Raw genomic sequence first — 15,911 nt, 5'->3', positions numbered from 1 at the left:
GCAGTCAACATTATCCTTGTAACTTTCAAGGCTTTTGCTTTTTTAATGTTTATAAAAGATGCTTTGAGACCTTAATCTGTGAGTTTAAACAAATGCCACAAAAAAATTTCTGCTGGCTCTCATTCCATATGTGGGAAAGACTCAAATAAGCCTGTTGTCCTTTTGGGGTCTTCTCAATGGCCAGAAATGCTAGAAGTAGCCCATTTTCTTGAAGAGATCCTAAGGTGGAAATGGGCCATCAACAGTCTCTCTCTATCTTATGAGAAAGAAGAGCTTTTCTTCTGGATGGGTGTACCATGGAGCGGAGCATGGACCGAACTCTGAGATGATGAGTTCAAACTTTGGCTTTGCCGCCCACGTGTTGGGCAGGGAACTTGATTGCTAAATCTTAGTTTGTTTAACTGAAACTGAGCTTGATGTACCTCTCTCACCTGTCTCGCAGGGTTGTTAGGCGGATCAAAGAGAAACTGCATGAGAAAAATCTCTGATAAACATCGTTTACATGGACAATGAAATCATCACTCCCTGTCATCAGCACCCAACTCAAATGTCATCTCTTCCATGAAGACTTCTCTGGTTTCTCCAGCTTTCAATATTCTCTCCTGCCTCTGAAATCCCATGGCATTTTCTTTATGCCTCTCTTTTGACACTTACATAATTCTGTCTTGTTGTGTCATTACTTATATCCGTGTCTTAGGCAACCTGAGGGCAGAATCCATGTCTATACCATATTTATATCCTCCATTATCATACCTTGCTCCAGAAAACCCTCTCATTATTTTAAAATAAATTGTAATAATTCTACATCATTATTATCAGAGTAGTTCATAACAATGGCCCTGTCACATACTAAGTGCTCAATAAATATTTAGTTTTAGTCTTTTTGTTTATGTTCCTAGTTCTAATGTTTTGTTTTCAGATGTAGTGAGGTATAATTTACATACAGTAAAATTCACTCTTTTCAGTGTACATTTCTTTATTTCCTTTTTTTTTAAAGATTTTATTTCTCCTTTTTCTTCCCAAAGTGCCCTGGTACATAGCTGTATATTTTTAGTTGTGGGTCCTTCTAGTTGTGGCATGTGGGATGCCTCCTCAGCATGGCCTGATGAGCAGTGCTATGTCCGCGCCCCGGATCTGAACTGGTGAAACCCTGGGCCGCTGCAGTGGAGCGCACGAACTTAACCACTTGGCCACGGGGCTTGTCCTTCAGTATACATTTCTATAGGTTTTGACAAATGCATGTAGTGTATAACTATCACCACAGTCACCCCCAATGATTCCCTCAGGCCCCTTTGTTGTCAGCCTCTTTTCCCAGCCCTAACCCCTGGCAGCCACTGATTTGTTTTCTGTGCTTATAGTTTTGCCTTTTCCAGAATGTCGCATCAATTGAATCACCCAGTATAAGCCTTTTGAGCCCAACTTCTTTCACTTCGCCTAGTGCGTCTGTGACTCATTCGTGTTGAGTGTATAACAGTCCTTTCTTTTTTTTTATCACTGAGTAGTAGTCCATTGTGTGGATGTACCATGGTTGGTTTATCTATTCACCAGCTGTTTCCAGTTTTGGGTCATTATGAATAAAGCTGCTATAAACATTTGCACAGAGGTTTCTGTGTGAATCTAAGTTTCTGTTTCTCTAGGGTAAAAATACTTAGAAGTAGGATTACTGGGTCCTATGGTAAGTGTGCGTTTAATTTTATGAGAAACTGCCAAACTCTTTTCCAAAGTGGCTGTGCTATTTTGGATTCCCACCAACAATGTTTGAGACTTCTGGTTGCTCTGCATCCTGACCAACACTTTTTATTTTCAGGTTTTCTAAAAAACCATTCTAATAGGTGTGTAGTGGTATTTCATTGTGGTTTTAATTTGCATTTCTTTAATGACAAAAGAAATTGAGCATCTTTTCATGTGTTTATTTGCCATACATATGTCTTTTTTTTTTTTTTTGATGAAACATCTGTACAAATCTTTTTTTTTAAAGATTGGCTCCTGAGCTAACAATTGTTACCAGTCTTCTTTTTAATTTTTTTTCTGCATTTTCTCCCCAAAACCCCCTAGTACATAGTTGTATATTTTAGTTGTGGGTCTTTCTAGTTGTGGTATGTGGGACGCCACCTCAGCATGGCCTAACCAGTGGTGCCATGTCTGCGCCCAGGATCTGAACCAGAGAAACCCTGGGTGGCCGAAGTGGAGCGTGTGAACTCAACCACTCAGCCATGGGGCCGGCCCCTGTACAAATCTTTTGCTCAGTTTTAATTGAGGTTTTGTTTTCTTGTTAATGAGTTTCGAGAGTTCTTTATGTATCCTGTATACAAGTCCTTTATCAGATAATGTGTTTTACAAACATTTCCTTCCAGTCTGCGTCTTGTATTTTCATTCTCTTAATGTCTTTTGAAGAGCAGAAATTTTTACTCTTGGTGGTTAAATTAATAAAATTTTTCTCTTGTAATACCTGATCTTTTATGGATCATACTTTTGATGTTGTATCTAAAATATTTTGCTTAACCCAACTTCACAAAGATTTTCTCCTATTTTTTTCCTAGAAGTTTTACAGTTTCAGATTTTACCTTTAGGTCTATAATCCATTTCGAGCTGATTTCTGTATACGGTGTGAGGTATGAGTCAAGGTTCATTTTCTTTTTCATGTGACGTCCAGTTGTTCAGCACTGTTTGTTGAAGGGACTATTCTTTCTCAATTAAGTTGTTTTTGCAACTTTGTCGAAAATCAATTGACCATATATATATGTCAGTCTATTTCTGGACTTCATTCTGTTCTGTTGATAAATATGTCCAAGCTTTTGCCATATGAGGCTATCTTGATGACTATAACTTTATGGTAAGTCTTGAAATCAGGTAATGTGAGTCCTTCATTATTTTGTTCTTTTCGAAATAGTTTTGCTGTTCTATTTTCTCTGTCTTAACCAAATAAATTTTAAAATCAGCTTGTTGATTTCTAAAAAAAATTCTGTGCGAATTTTGGTTGGCATTGCACTAAGCTTATAGATCAGTTTGAGGAAAACTGACATCTTAACAACATTGAATCTTCCAATCCATGGGCATGGTATATCTTTCCATTTATTTAGATCTTTAATTTCTTTCATCAGTGTTTTGTAGTTTTTGGCCTGTGGTTTTTGCGCATATTTTATTCTACTTATACCTAAGTATTTCATGGATTTTTGGGGTGTTATTGTTCAATAAAAATTTGTTGAATTAATTAATTAACAGTGCCAACCTCCTTGTGAATACTTGTCTTGACTCTGTCATCAAATACAAGATGCTAGAACAGGGTTGGCAGATTCATCAAAGACCTTGGTTATGGCTAGGCCAGCAGTGAGGCTAAGAGGTCTGAGCATAACTCTAGAAGGCAGGAAGTGTGGGCTTCATTCTGACACCCTCTTCACCATGTTCTTTAACCTTGGACAGCTCCTCCTCCCTGACCAGGTTGGCCTTCTAGCTCACGTTGTATGTTAAGTCTACACTTTTCAGGGACTCTTTAGGCACAACTTGCTTTCTCTGTAGGTGAAAAGAGGTTGCCTCCCTTGCATGATTTTAACATGCCCGAGTAGCCTGTCTCACCAACCACTTCTCACCCGTTGGCCTGGTTTGGCTCCTAAACTGCCTCTTTCATATCCCTCCTTTGAGTAAGATATTATATTTCCATAAGGCCCTTATTAAGATTTGTTCCCTAGGAGAGAGACTCTGGCTCCTCGGGAAGGTAGGTACATCGGTTTCATCCAATTAACATGTACCAATTGAGGACTTACCAGTGTGAGGACCTCCGAAGTGACAATGGCCTCCTTCCCTTTAAGGAGTTTACAGTCATAGGGAATTAGGTTGTTGAAGTCAATTTTGTTTGGAAGTAGGGCTGGCACGGTAGGTCTGAAGAAGGAGTGGTGCTTGGGTCATTCAGACCAACAGGGGAAGCTGGCATCAGGGGAGGTCGGGAGAGCATGGCTGCCTGAGGTGGGGTGAAAGGGAAAGAGAGTTGCAGAGGGCAGTAGGGTAATGACAGGGGACTCCACCTACTGTACACTGTCGTTTTTACTGTGAGAACTTACATATTGAGCAGAACCATGAACTTCATACTGAGAGATACTGTATATTATCTGTAAATAACAATATCTTGGGACTGTATGGTACTGTACAGTTTATACATCATTTTCGTATAACTTCATTTAGTCTGTACAACAGCTTTATGTGGTAAGTGGTGGGTATGTTAATTAGGGTACCTTAGCTGCTCTAATAAAGAAGTTGAAAATCTGATTTTATTTCTCGCTCACATCACAGATGAGTAAATGGGTGTAAATGGAGGGCGAGGCTTTGCTCCCCACACTTATCCAGGAAATCAGCTTCCTTCCATCTTGCGGCCTCGTCCTCTGGGTTATAGAAGTTTTAGGGGAAGGAATAAGAGAATTATGGGGAAGATTTTAATGACTAAGACCTTGAAGTGGTGCTCGTCACTTTTGCTCATTCAGTCACACAGCTACACCTGCCCACAGGGTGACTGGAAGTGTCTCCAAGCTCTGCATGTAGAAAGAGTAGAATTCAGACACTGTTAAGCCCAAGCAGTCACTGCCACGGAAACACAGGGTGTTTCCCTCATTTTACAGATGGGGAAACTGAGGTACAGAGTGGTTGAGTGACTTATAGAAGAGCACAAGGCTATTAAGTACAGAAGTTAGGATTTCAACCCAGGTCTTCTGTTTTGACAGAATGGGAACAGTGATGATAATAACAATAACATCTAACAGCTTATGAATGTGGTTTATGTATTAAATGGGGCAAGGTACATAAAGGTCTTAGTAAATTCCAGGTTCCCTTCCTAGCCTTGGGTTTGGCCGCACAATCCTATAAAAAGCCAAGTATTTTTCCTGAGGACTCTGGGCAGCAGAGTGACTGCATGAGCCAGCAGCATTAGCGAAGCCCGGGGAAGGGGCTGAATAGACTCCAGCGGCTGAGAGGTGCTCTCTCTGCAGGCCTGGGAGGTGGTGCACGGCAGGAACTGGCTCTGCCAGGCCTGAAGAGGCTCTACTTGCTATTGCTGTGAGGCTGGAGCTGCCCTTGCAGGCAACTTTGTGTCTGTCTCCAGAGGACGGCCCCATTGTGCCAGGCTTGTGCCCTGGCCCAGGATGGGAAAATCCTCCAGCCAGCACCTACCTGTTCCCTCAGGAGTCATTATGGGCCCAAGCAACTTTTAAAAGATTAATTTTAATTTAATTATTTTAAAAGCTCTGACATGAATGTGAATAACTAAATTGGCACCCATAACTTATATATTATTTATAGGTTCAACTTTTAAAATAGCTCTTTTCATTTGTGTGCAGAGATGTATGGAGAGAAACAATTCCATGACTGACATTTCTGTGACACAAGAAAGAAACTATAAAAGACTTTTCAGCTGAGTGGGGTGGGACTTCCCTGTCTAGAAGAGTTCTGGGTGAGAAGCTGCTGCTTTCATCAGTGTTTCGGGTGAGGAAATTGAGGCATGGATTGAAACATAACAACTCTGAGAAGTTTCGAGATTGTAGGCATTCGTAGGAGCTTGGGCCCTGTTGTCACTGCCCATCCCTTATGCCACCACAGTCCAGCCAAAGAGGAAGAGGCAGCAGGAAAGTGTGGTTGAGACAGCAGGGGCAACAGTGATAATGTCAGGCACCAGTGCCCAGTCTGAACCCATGGCCCTACACACACCATGTTTCCACCTCCCTTACTACCTTGACCTCCAAATTGGCCTCCAAATAGTGTGTCCCCTGCAGGAGCTGCTCTTATACTCTGAAGGAGCAGTGCTCTGCATTTCTCAGTCTTCACCCATTTGTTCAACATTTTGTAGCCCCATTTCATGCACCTGGCATTTATGCTGGGCAAGTGGGACAAAAAGAATGAATAAGGATGTCCCTGGCTTCAAGCAGCTTATAGTTTATTGGGAAAGAGAGAGAAATCGATGATTATCCTATAATGTGGCTAAGTGCTTTGATGAAAATGAGCACTGCGTATGACAGGAACCTGAAAGAAACCCTCTCATCTCCCACTGCTGCAGGGGATGGTGTGGAGATGGGGAGGTTTCTCGAAGGAAGTGAAGGCTAAGCTGAGTTCTGAAGGACAAGAAATTATTCTGAAAGAGAGGGAGGGTTCTCTGGGTGGAGGGAAGAACATGTGCAAAGATCATGTCCAGAGAGAGCCAGGGATCCGAATAGAGTTCATTATGGCTGGAATGTGGCTTTGGGGAAGTAGGAAGGGTTGGATGGAAATGGTGTTCATCTAGGAGATAGAGTACAAAGGGCTTTGATTAGGCTCTGTTTTGGGTTTCCACTTTTTTTCTGAGATAGAGAAGAGCTCTTCAAGTATGGAAGTGAGGGCCAGCCCCAAGGCCGAGTGGTTAAGTTTGCGCACTCCGCTTTGGCAGCCCAGGGTTTCACTGGTTCGGATCCTGGGCGTGGACATGGCGCCCCTCATCGGGCCACACTGAGGCAGCGTCCCACATGCCACAACTAAAGAAGGACCCACAACTGGAATATACAGCTGTATACTGGGGGGATGTGGGGAGAAAAAAGCAGAAAAAAAAAGATTGGCAACAGTCATAAGCTCAGGTGCTAATCTTAAAAAAAAAAAGTATGGAAGTGACATTACCATATTTTTATTCTAAGATGACCTTTCTGGCTACGGTATAGAGATGGGTTGAGATGGTGGGCAAAGGACAAATAGGATACAAAGAAATCACCAGGAAACCACTAGACTTGAGATAATGATGGCCAGAAGTGATGGGGAGCAGTGGAGACATAGAAAAATAGAGACTTGAGAGACACTGAGGGGACTGAACTGATGAAAGACTAGGAGAGGAGAGGGGTAGGGCACAACCCCAGATTTCGGTTGGGGCCATTGGGATATTGGTGGACAGGGAACATGACAAGAAGTACTGGGACAGGGAAGGTGATAGATTCACTTGGGGGTCATGTTGAATATGACGGGCCTGTGGGCCTTCCAGTAGATGTTCAGAAGGCAGTTGGGTGGGAGTTGAGGAGATAGATTTGGAAGCCATTAGCATGAGATGGTAATTCAAGTCATGGGAGTGAGGGAGATAGCCTAAGAAGAGTTTGTAGACAGAGGAGGAAGTGGAGGAGGCCCAGGAGAGAACTCTGGGGAACATCACCGTTCAAAGGACAGAGAAAGGGAGAGTAGCCCACGGAGCAGGCCAAGGAGGAAGGGCCAGAGAGTTGAGAGAGGAGCATGTCCTGGAAGACAGAGGAAGTGATTTCAGGAAATTTTGGAATGGCCAACAGAGCTTAATGCTGCCGAGAAGTCAAGATGAGACCTGAAAAACATCAGTTGTTTTAAGCAACGAGGAAAGGAGGTGTCAGTGACTTTTGACGAGAAGAGTTTCATGAAGTGATGGGCAAAGCCTGATTTCAGTGAATTGAGGAGTGAGTTGGGTATGGGATGAGGAAAGTCTCATCAATATAGATAAATATACTGTATCTTTTTGTCTTAGTAGCAGAGGGCTGAGGTCATCATACTTCTCAGTTCATTGTCATCATTTTCTAGACAAGGCCACTCTCCTGATTGGTTGGTTGATGGATTTCCTTTTGTCTCTATTTTCCTTTTCCATTCCCCTTGTTCCACCTAGAGGCAACCATTTTCATATGTTTAAGAGTTAAATTCCTTTTGTTTGTATATGTTCTTATGTATATTGTTTTATATGCAGATATTTAAAAATTGTGTCAGTGATGCATTATAGAGCTCATTCTATTTCTTAACTATTTTATCAAGCACTATGTTCTTAAGATCTTCCAGTGCTGCCATGTGTCCTCCATGTGTACATTCCCTACATTTTACTGTCCATCCCCAGGCATGGACACACAGGTTATCTCCACCTCCCACCACCACAGTCCATGCTGCACTGAACATCCTTGCATATGTCCCCTTTTAGACCTGTGTGAGAATTTCTTTGGTCTCTCTGCCCAGGAGTGGAGTTGCAGATACATAACCTGCCTGAGTACTGGCAGGCTGCCCTCCAGAACAACTGGGCCAGTACGCACTCCCACCAGCAGAGCATGAGGTTCCTGCTTGCACATCGCTAACTACACCTTGCATTACTCAGCTTGATAATGTTGGCCTGTGGTGTCCCCTTGTTTTGATCTGCATTTCTTGGGTAACTAATGAGGCCGAGTATCTCTTCATAGGGTTTTAGCCTTTTCAGTTTCCTCTTCTGTAAATCACCTCTTCATATCCTTGGCGACTTTGTCAAGAAGTTTGGCTCTGAAAGGGAAGAGTGAAAGGATGACTAGGAGGAGTTTTATATTTAGGATAAGAAAGACTTGAGCATGTTAAAATGAAGATGGGAGGGAGAAAAAGCTGAAGAGTCATCTTCCTCCCAGGATTTGAGGGATGGGCATAAGGAAGGGCGGTGAGGATCTGGCCTCACCCGGCAAGGCAGCGAGACTGAGGGAAGGGAGTGGGGCTGAGAAGGGAGTCAGTGCACGGATCATCACCAGCCTTCCCTGAGCCCGTCTCACTGCCCTCCACTTGGGCATAGAGGTGGTAGAGGATCCATGAGGTTAGATAGGAGGGGAGAGCTGGCCTCGTTCAGATTCTAGGGAAATGTTATGTTTTGTGTTTCGTTTTTTTTTTTCTTTTGAAGAGAACGTTTAAGATTTACTCCATTACCAACTTTCAAATATACAGCACAGTATTATTAACTATAGTCACCAAGCTGTACATTACATTCCAGGACTTATTTATTTTATTTTATTTATTTATTTTTATTTTCTTTTTTGGGGGGTTTTATTATTTTCGGATAAACATCATATTTTGAATTCTGTGTACATTACATCATGTTCACCACCCGAAAACTAATTATAGTCCATCCCCTCACATGTGAGCCTAATCACCCCTTTTGCCCTCCCCCCTCCCCCCTTCCCCTATGGTAACCACCAATCCAATCTCCAATGCTATATGTTTTTTTGTCGTTGTTTTTGTGTTTCTAAATGTTTAAAAATTGTATTAAATTGCAAGGAGAGAGGAAAGATGCCAAAATTTCAGTATATGGGATGTGGCAGAAATAAAGCTGTAGAGGTACATGACACAATGATGGGGGTGGGGGACGTGGACCCTCCTGGTTGGAGCAGAGTTAGCACATGACAGTATGAACTCAGCACTAAATGGTGTAGGGCTGGAGTGGACTGTGTGTGAGAGAGAGTTACTGAAAGCTCCCGCAGTAGAGGTGTGTCATTGTGAGGGGGCTGTGCAGGATGGATTGAAGAGGCCGAGCACGGACAGACCGACAGACCGTCACACACATCCAGGTGGGAAATGGTAAGGGCCTGAAGGGAAGCTTTAGCACATAAAAGAATGATGAATGACAGACACTTTACACAGGTATGTGACTGGCCTTGGTGATGAGTAAATACTGAATAGGCACTCGATACACATAAGTGGCATAACTGAGTGAGTAGTATGGGGATCAAGGAATATGGTGGGATCGACAGGTTTATAGAGGCTCCAGAGTTAGGCCTCTGAGAGGTGGATAATATTTATTGAGCACCTATATGTCCCAGGCACAGTAGTAGGCACTGGAATACAATTATGAATAAAACAGACATGGCTGCTGCCTGCAAGGAGCCCATGGTCTAAGCAGGGAGAGGCAAAAACAAAAGTAAACCAATAGATGTATGAATAATTAGAATTATAGTGAGTGCTATGAAGGGATCAAGTAGGGTGCCCCGAGTGAGGATGACAAAGGAGGGACCCATCTTAGATAGGGTGCTCAGGGAAAACTTTGAGCCCCGTGTATAGGAGAGTGATATCTCAGGAGACCTGAGGAATGAGAAGGAGGCAGACAGGCGAGATGCTCCAGGAAGTGTCTTGGGCAGAGGGCACAGCGTGCACAACAGTCTGAGCTGGGGAGGAAATGGCTAGTTGCAAAACTGGAAGGAGGCTCACAGATTACATGTAGCAAGTGTGGGGAGGCAGAAGCCAGAGCATGCCAAGCAGTAGGGCCATGGTAAGGGGTTGATTTCTATTCTGAGTTCTAGCTGTCCTCAGAGCATATGGCTATTTTTTATGAAATTGATAAAACTTAACTGTAATAACAAATTAGCATTTTTATTGTACAAATTTCAAACATATACAAAAAAATACGTAAAAAATATATTTAAGAATTTTCAAACATATGCAAAAGTAGACTAGTATCATGAGCCTCCCATGTGTGGATCACCCCAAGTCAACTGTTGTTAGGGGTTCCCCACTTGCTTCACTGCTCCCCACTTTGCTGAAGCAAATCCCAGATAACATGTCATGTCCCCCTACTACATTCTTCAGCATCTCTAAAAAATATGTTCATTTTCTTACATAACCACAATGTCATTAGCAGAGCTAACATAATTCACTATAATTCCTGGTTATCATCCAATCTTGAGTCTATAACTCAGATATCCCTGGTTGTCTCAAAAATGTGTTTTGATAGTTGTTTGATTCAAGATCCAAACAGGGTACACTTTACATTTCAGTTATTACGTCTCCTAAGTCTCTTTTGATCTACACCAGTCCCTAGGCTTTGCTCCTTTTTTTTGTCTGTTTGTGTTAATGCATTGACTTGTTAAAATGGAGTCAGTCATCTGCAGATTCCTCATATTGTCATTTAACTTGTTTCTCGATCTCCTATAATTTCTGTCAATAGGAAATTAGCCATAAAGACTTGATCAGATTGAGGTTCAGTTTTTTTGGCAAGAATGCCATTGGTCATGCTGTCCATCATTTTGCATCATGTTAGGTGAAACACAGTATCTGGTTGTCCTGTTCGTAGTGATGCTAAGATTCATCTCTGCATTCAGGTGTTGGGAAATTGATACCATTGTATAGTTCCCCATCTATGTTTTATTTAATGTTTTTATTTTTTTGATGATCTTTTCTGAATCAATTACTTCATTAGAAATATCTCAACAATTATTTCAAATCAGTTATACCAACCTTTTCTTGACTACTTCCAATATTGAGACCTCACTTTCTCCCTGGGCAGTTTTCATCAGAGAAAAGAGAGGTCACTGTGGGTGTTCTGGAAAAGTCTTCATGGAACAAGAGAAATTGGGCATTCAACTTTTCAATTTAACTACCACATATTATTACTTATTCTGGGAGAGGAGACCAGTGGCTATCTTGGAAAAGGTGAGTTGGGAGAGGTAAGAAGTAGGACTGAGTTATAATACCTTTCTGGAAATGTAGATATTGAGCCCAAGAACCCCAATGGAGGATAATCTTCGAAAATTACATATATTAAGAGTATGATCCCTCCTGTCTCCTTTAATCATTCCTAGTGGACAGTTGCCTCTGTGTAGGACGATAGATGCTGGGAAGACAGAGGGCTAGTGGGGCAATCACTATGGCAGAGCTGAGCAGCACCTGTTCCCCAACCAAATCCCTGTAAGAGCTGTTGGGGCTGTGACCTCTCCCCCCATTCCAACAGCTGCAGCATAACTGGAGCCAGTTCTTAGTAGGAGATGTTTCCATGATGAGGGTGGACAAGTTGTGACATGTGGGCCTAAAGTCCCTGGCCGGTGACAAAAACTGGAGCAGAAGGATCTAGCTAAGGCCTCACCAAAAAGCAGTGGACTACAATGACTAGGATATTGCAAATGTGTGGGGATCCTTGATGGTGGCAACCATGGACAGGAATCTTGAGACTTTAAGAACCCCAAACCACACCCTGCCACTGATGGACTGGTGGCCAGGCCAGTTGAGATGGAAACTGCAGTGTGGGAAAGCAGAGTGTGCTCTGGGGAGGGGAAGCAGCTTGGTCCAGGCACTGTGCTGCTGTCCATCTGCTGGAAAGGTCCCCCACAGGTGGTGTGCTTGCCTGGGCCTCACCGGTCACCCCATGGTCCTGAAACTCTCCTGTTCTCCTGCCCTGGGAGCCATGTGCTCCATCTTAGTCATACTGAGACTGAACTGTACTTTCTAGGTGGAGATGTCTGGTAGACAAATGAAGGTGCCAGACTAGAGCTTGGAGGCGGGAAGGATGTTAGGACTGGAGATAGATTTAGAGTACTCTGCTCGGGGCATCTCATTGGTTCTCGTGCTGTTTTAGTGTGTATGTGTGTTTCTGTATTTGACTGTTCTTTAAGGTGTCTGTGAATGTGCAATGAGATTATGATTGGAGGGAGTCGAAGGATATTCCCTTTTGGTAAATGCATTGGTGGAAAAGTTACCAGGGAAACTTTAGGATGTAATCTCCTGACTGGGTTGCCATAGTACCAAAATATGTTAAAAGCGGAGTGGGAGTAGCATAAGGGGGAAGCACAAAATAGAAAGCACCCTGTGGCACAGTGGTTAAAGTTTTGCATACTCCACTTCTCTGGCCTGGGTTCATGGCTTTGGATCCCAGGTGCGGACTTACTCTACTCATCAGCCATGCTGTGGTGGTGTCTCACATATAAAGGGAGGAAGATGGCACAGATGTTAGCTCAGGGCTAATCTTCCTCAAGCAAAAATAGAGGAAGATTGGCAATAGATGTTAGCTCAGGGTGAATTTTCCTCACCAAAAAAAAAAAAAAAAAGGATGAAAGCAGGCGAGGGGTCAAACCTCACAGCTAGAGAGAAAATAAAGGTAGAGTGGGTCTAAATTCCCTGTTTAAGGAAGCCCATGTCTAAGCTGTTGTAACACTCACACCTGGGACCCTGTATTTCTCCATTTCCCCCTCCACAGTAGACCTTTGGGCTTTGTTGCTTCTCGCATTCCTGTGGCCCAGGGAAGAGGAGATGGGGTGGGGAGAAGAAGAAAAGAGCATCCATCCTCTTCTGCTCAGCACTACAGGGAGGGCTGGGGGTGGTTCTAGCCGGGGCTCCGGCAGCACCCTGCAGGCGGGAGAGGAGCTGTCACTGCAGCCACTTCTTGGGTTCCTAACCGCCCAGGGAGTAACTGGACATAGCACATGAGGCTGAGATTCCAGGGCCTACCACCTGGTCTCAGAAGCATGTGGGTTCCTTGGCACACGTGGGCAGGGTGGAACTGGGGGTTGTGTCAGTGATATTGTGAAATCCACTTACCAAGCAGGTGCTCCGTCTGCTCGTCTGTGCCCAGGGCGGTCAGATGAGCTCCCACTACTGAGCTGTGGGCAGGTCTTCTAGGGACCCATCCTGCTCAGAGTATAACCTGGGGTCTGGGGGTGGCAGAAGCTCACCGGGTGAAGGTGAGCCTCTGGGCTGTGCATTTGGAGACGGGCCCGCTCAGCTGCTGGATAGGCAGGCAGATGGAGAGGGAAGGTGGGCTTTCCTGGACGTGGAGTTGCACACACCAGAGAAGAGCCACCCACACTTTGACAAGGGTCTGGGGGGTTACAAGAAGGACTTCTTGGGAGCTTGAGGGTGAATTGGGGAGTGGAGGCTCAAGGAACTATTTCTTACGCCTTTTTCTTGAGTTTGCTGGCAGGGGCGCAAGGTGCAGTTTAGGGTCTAACGTTAGCCATGTACTCGCTGTCCTCCGTGCTCATGGAGGGCCACTCTGGATACATAGATGACCTACATCCTTAAAAACGTGACTGGAGCACCTCCTCTCCAAGTTCCCCTCAGGTATCCACTTAAACGTCATTTCCATGACTCCCCATTTGGTTAGGTGGCCCCACTGTAAGCCCTCAACAGATGATATTCTTTTCAGTCATGGTAGTTTCTTTATTGCCAGGCCTTCGAGGGGACGTTATGACCGTAGTGGAAATAGACACGGGTGACGTTGGGAAAGCACTGGGTTGAATTTAGTTTTAGGCTTTGTTGGGGTTTTTTGTTTTGTTTTCCTGGAGTAACCATCTGTAGCTTTCCTGTTTTCTTTTCTTCTCTGCTGCCTCTCATACCCGGTTCTCCAAGATTCTCCCCTTGCTGCTGAGCACACTGGCCCGCCCCCCACCCCTTGGCTCTGATGGAGCGCCATCTGGGCAGGCTGCTGGGGTGGGCACAGCTGGGGACAGGAGAAAGAGGGCGTTTCTTTAGTTTCTGAATCTTCTTTCCTTGGTGTTTGTCTTCAGGAACCTGACCCTTCTAAAAACAAACAAACAAACAAAAAACCCTAGAATTGTGTATTTAGACACACTTATGTGTTTTTTCACGTTCCTGGCAGAGCCGCTGCCTGGCTGCTGCCTCCTCTGAGCTGCGGTCGCAGGAGACATGGCGTTTTTAAGCAGGATGAATTGCTGTCGAGTGGCTGCTCTTCTGCACCCGGGGCCATCAATCTTGTCTTGAACGCCGGGCCTGCTTGTCTGCCTGCTCAGGCTCATCTTTCTGGGGCAGACCTATTTACGGAGCCATGGCAAAGGTAATCTCACTCCCCCGGCCCCAGGCCTGGGCCTCTCTCGGCCACTCTTAAAAATAGCCCAAGTCAAGAAGGAGAGCCAGGGTCTGGTTACCTCCCGCACGCAGGATCTGATCTCACCTCGCCTCCTGTGTCTGGCAGCGGCCTGCAGTCCAGCAGGAGGTGGTCAGCCTGGCAGTCCCTCTCCCGCTCAGAGCCCAGAGCCGGTGGTAGCCGCTTCAGGGAAGTGGGGAAAGGCCTGGGGAGTGGGGAGTCCTTCTCCAGCCGGTGAAGTGGGAGATCTCAGCCCTGGAAGCAGCATGTCCATTTGTGGAAGGCGACAGGCTGTCCAAAGGGATGAGGGTGTTCTTGGGCACAGACTGGCAATCGTGGGGCGTTTGGGGTGATGACTGCCTTCCCCACCTTCACTTCCCTTCCCCTGAGTAGCAAACACCCTTGCCAGACCCTGGAGGCTGGGGAATGTGCTCCCTGTGCCATGTTCTCTCCCCACTGCTTCCCTAAAATCTGCCTGGTCAAGGGGGACAAACTGGGCTGCAGCCACGGCCGTAATTCCCTCCATGACCTTGGGAGGCCTGCCCGACAGTAGGTCTTGGTTTTCTCCCTTGAGCCATCAGGGCGGATAATTCTGGCTCCTGTCTTACTTCAAAGGGATGTGGTGGGATTGATTCATAGACTGGGAAAAGAGTCTGAAGTGATTCTGTCTGAGAAATAAGGGCTAGAGCACTGCAGCTATGCTTGGATTGTGAGCTGCTTCATTTCTTCTTCAAGCGCTTGCCGCTTGGGTGGGCGAGTGTGCGTGTGTGTTAGGGTGTGTGTATGTATTGGATGTGTTGGAGTGTGTGTGTTTGTTGGATGTGAATGCACGTGTGTGTGAATGTGTGGGGGGTATGTGTGAATTGGCTGTGTGTATTGGAGCATGTCTGTGTTAGATGTGAGGAGGCTTGTGTGGCGTGTGTGTGCACACGCTCGTGGAGGGAGTGGTTTTCCTCACAGCTCATTAGTTGCCCTTGTCATTTGTCTGCCTCACAGCCTCCCCCCGCCTTTGCTCTCTTGGAGTGAAATTTCTGGGCTCCCTTTTCCCTCTCACAGACTTGATCTTGGAGTCCCTTAAGCTCCCTGGGAGATGACTGAATGGCAGGTGCAGGTGAGGAAGTTAAGGCTGAAGGGAAGCTCATCTTTTTCCAGAGGTCCAGGACATTCAGGACCTAGCCCGGCATCCCTAGCCTCCTGCCCCGCTTTTCTCCCCGGCCCTGCCCTCACCCTCCAGTTACATCATAAGGTTCCTGAATCTTGCCACGTCCTTTCTCACCTTCAGAACTTTGTACCTGCTCTTTATTCCCTTTGTTTAGACTCGTCCCTTTTCATCTGTTCCTTCTCAGGATGTCTCCAAGCTTCCTTTAGGAATCAGCTTAACCTTCCCTCCCCCTGATACCCAGCCACTGTGGGGAGTCCCCCACTTTCCCCATTCCTTCCCAGTGGTGGCACACGTCACGCTGTATTGTAATTGCATATTTCATCATCTGTTCTGCTGCCAGAGTATAAGCTCCGTAAGGACAGGGACCTTCCTGCCTTACCCGTAATCGCCTAGCACCGTGCCTGCCACCTTGCTGGTTCTTAGTACATACTT

Source organism: Equus quagga, chromosome 20 (assembly GCF_021613505.1).
Source record: "Equus quagga isolate Etosha38 chromosome 20, UCLA_HA_Equagga_1.0, whole genome shotgun sequence".
Classification (NCBI taxonomy): Eukaryota; Metazoa; Chordata; class Mammalia; order Perissodactyla; family Equidae; genus Equus; species Equus quagga.
This window is presented reverse-complemented; position numbering follows the sequence as displayed.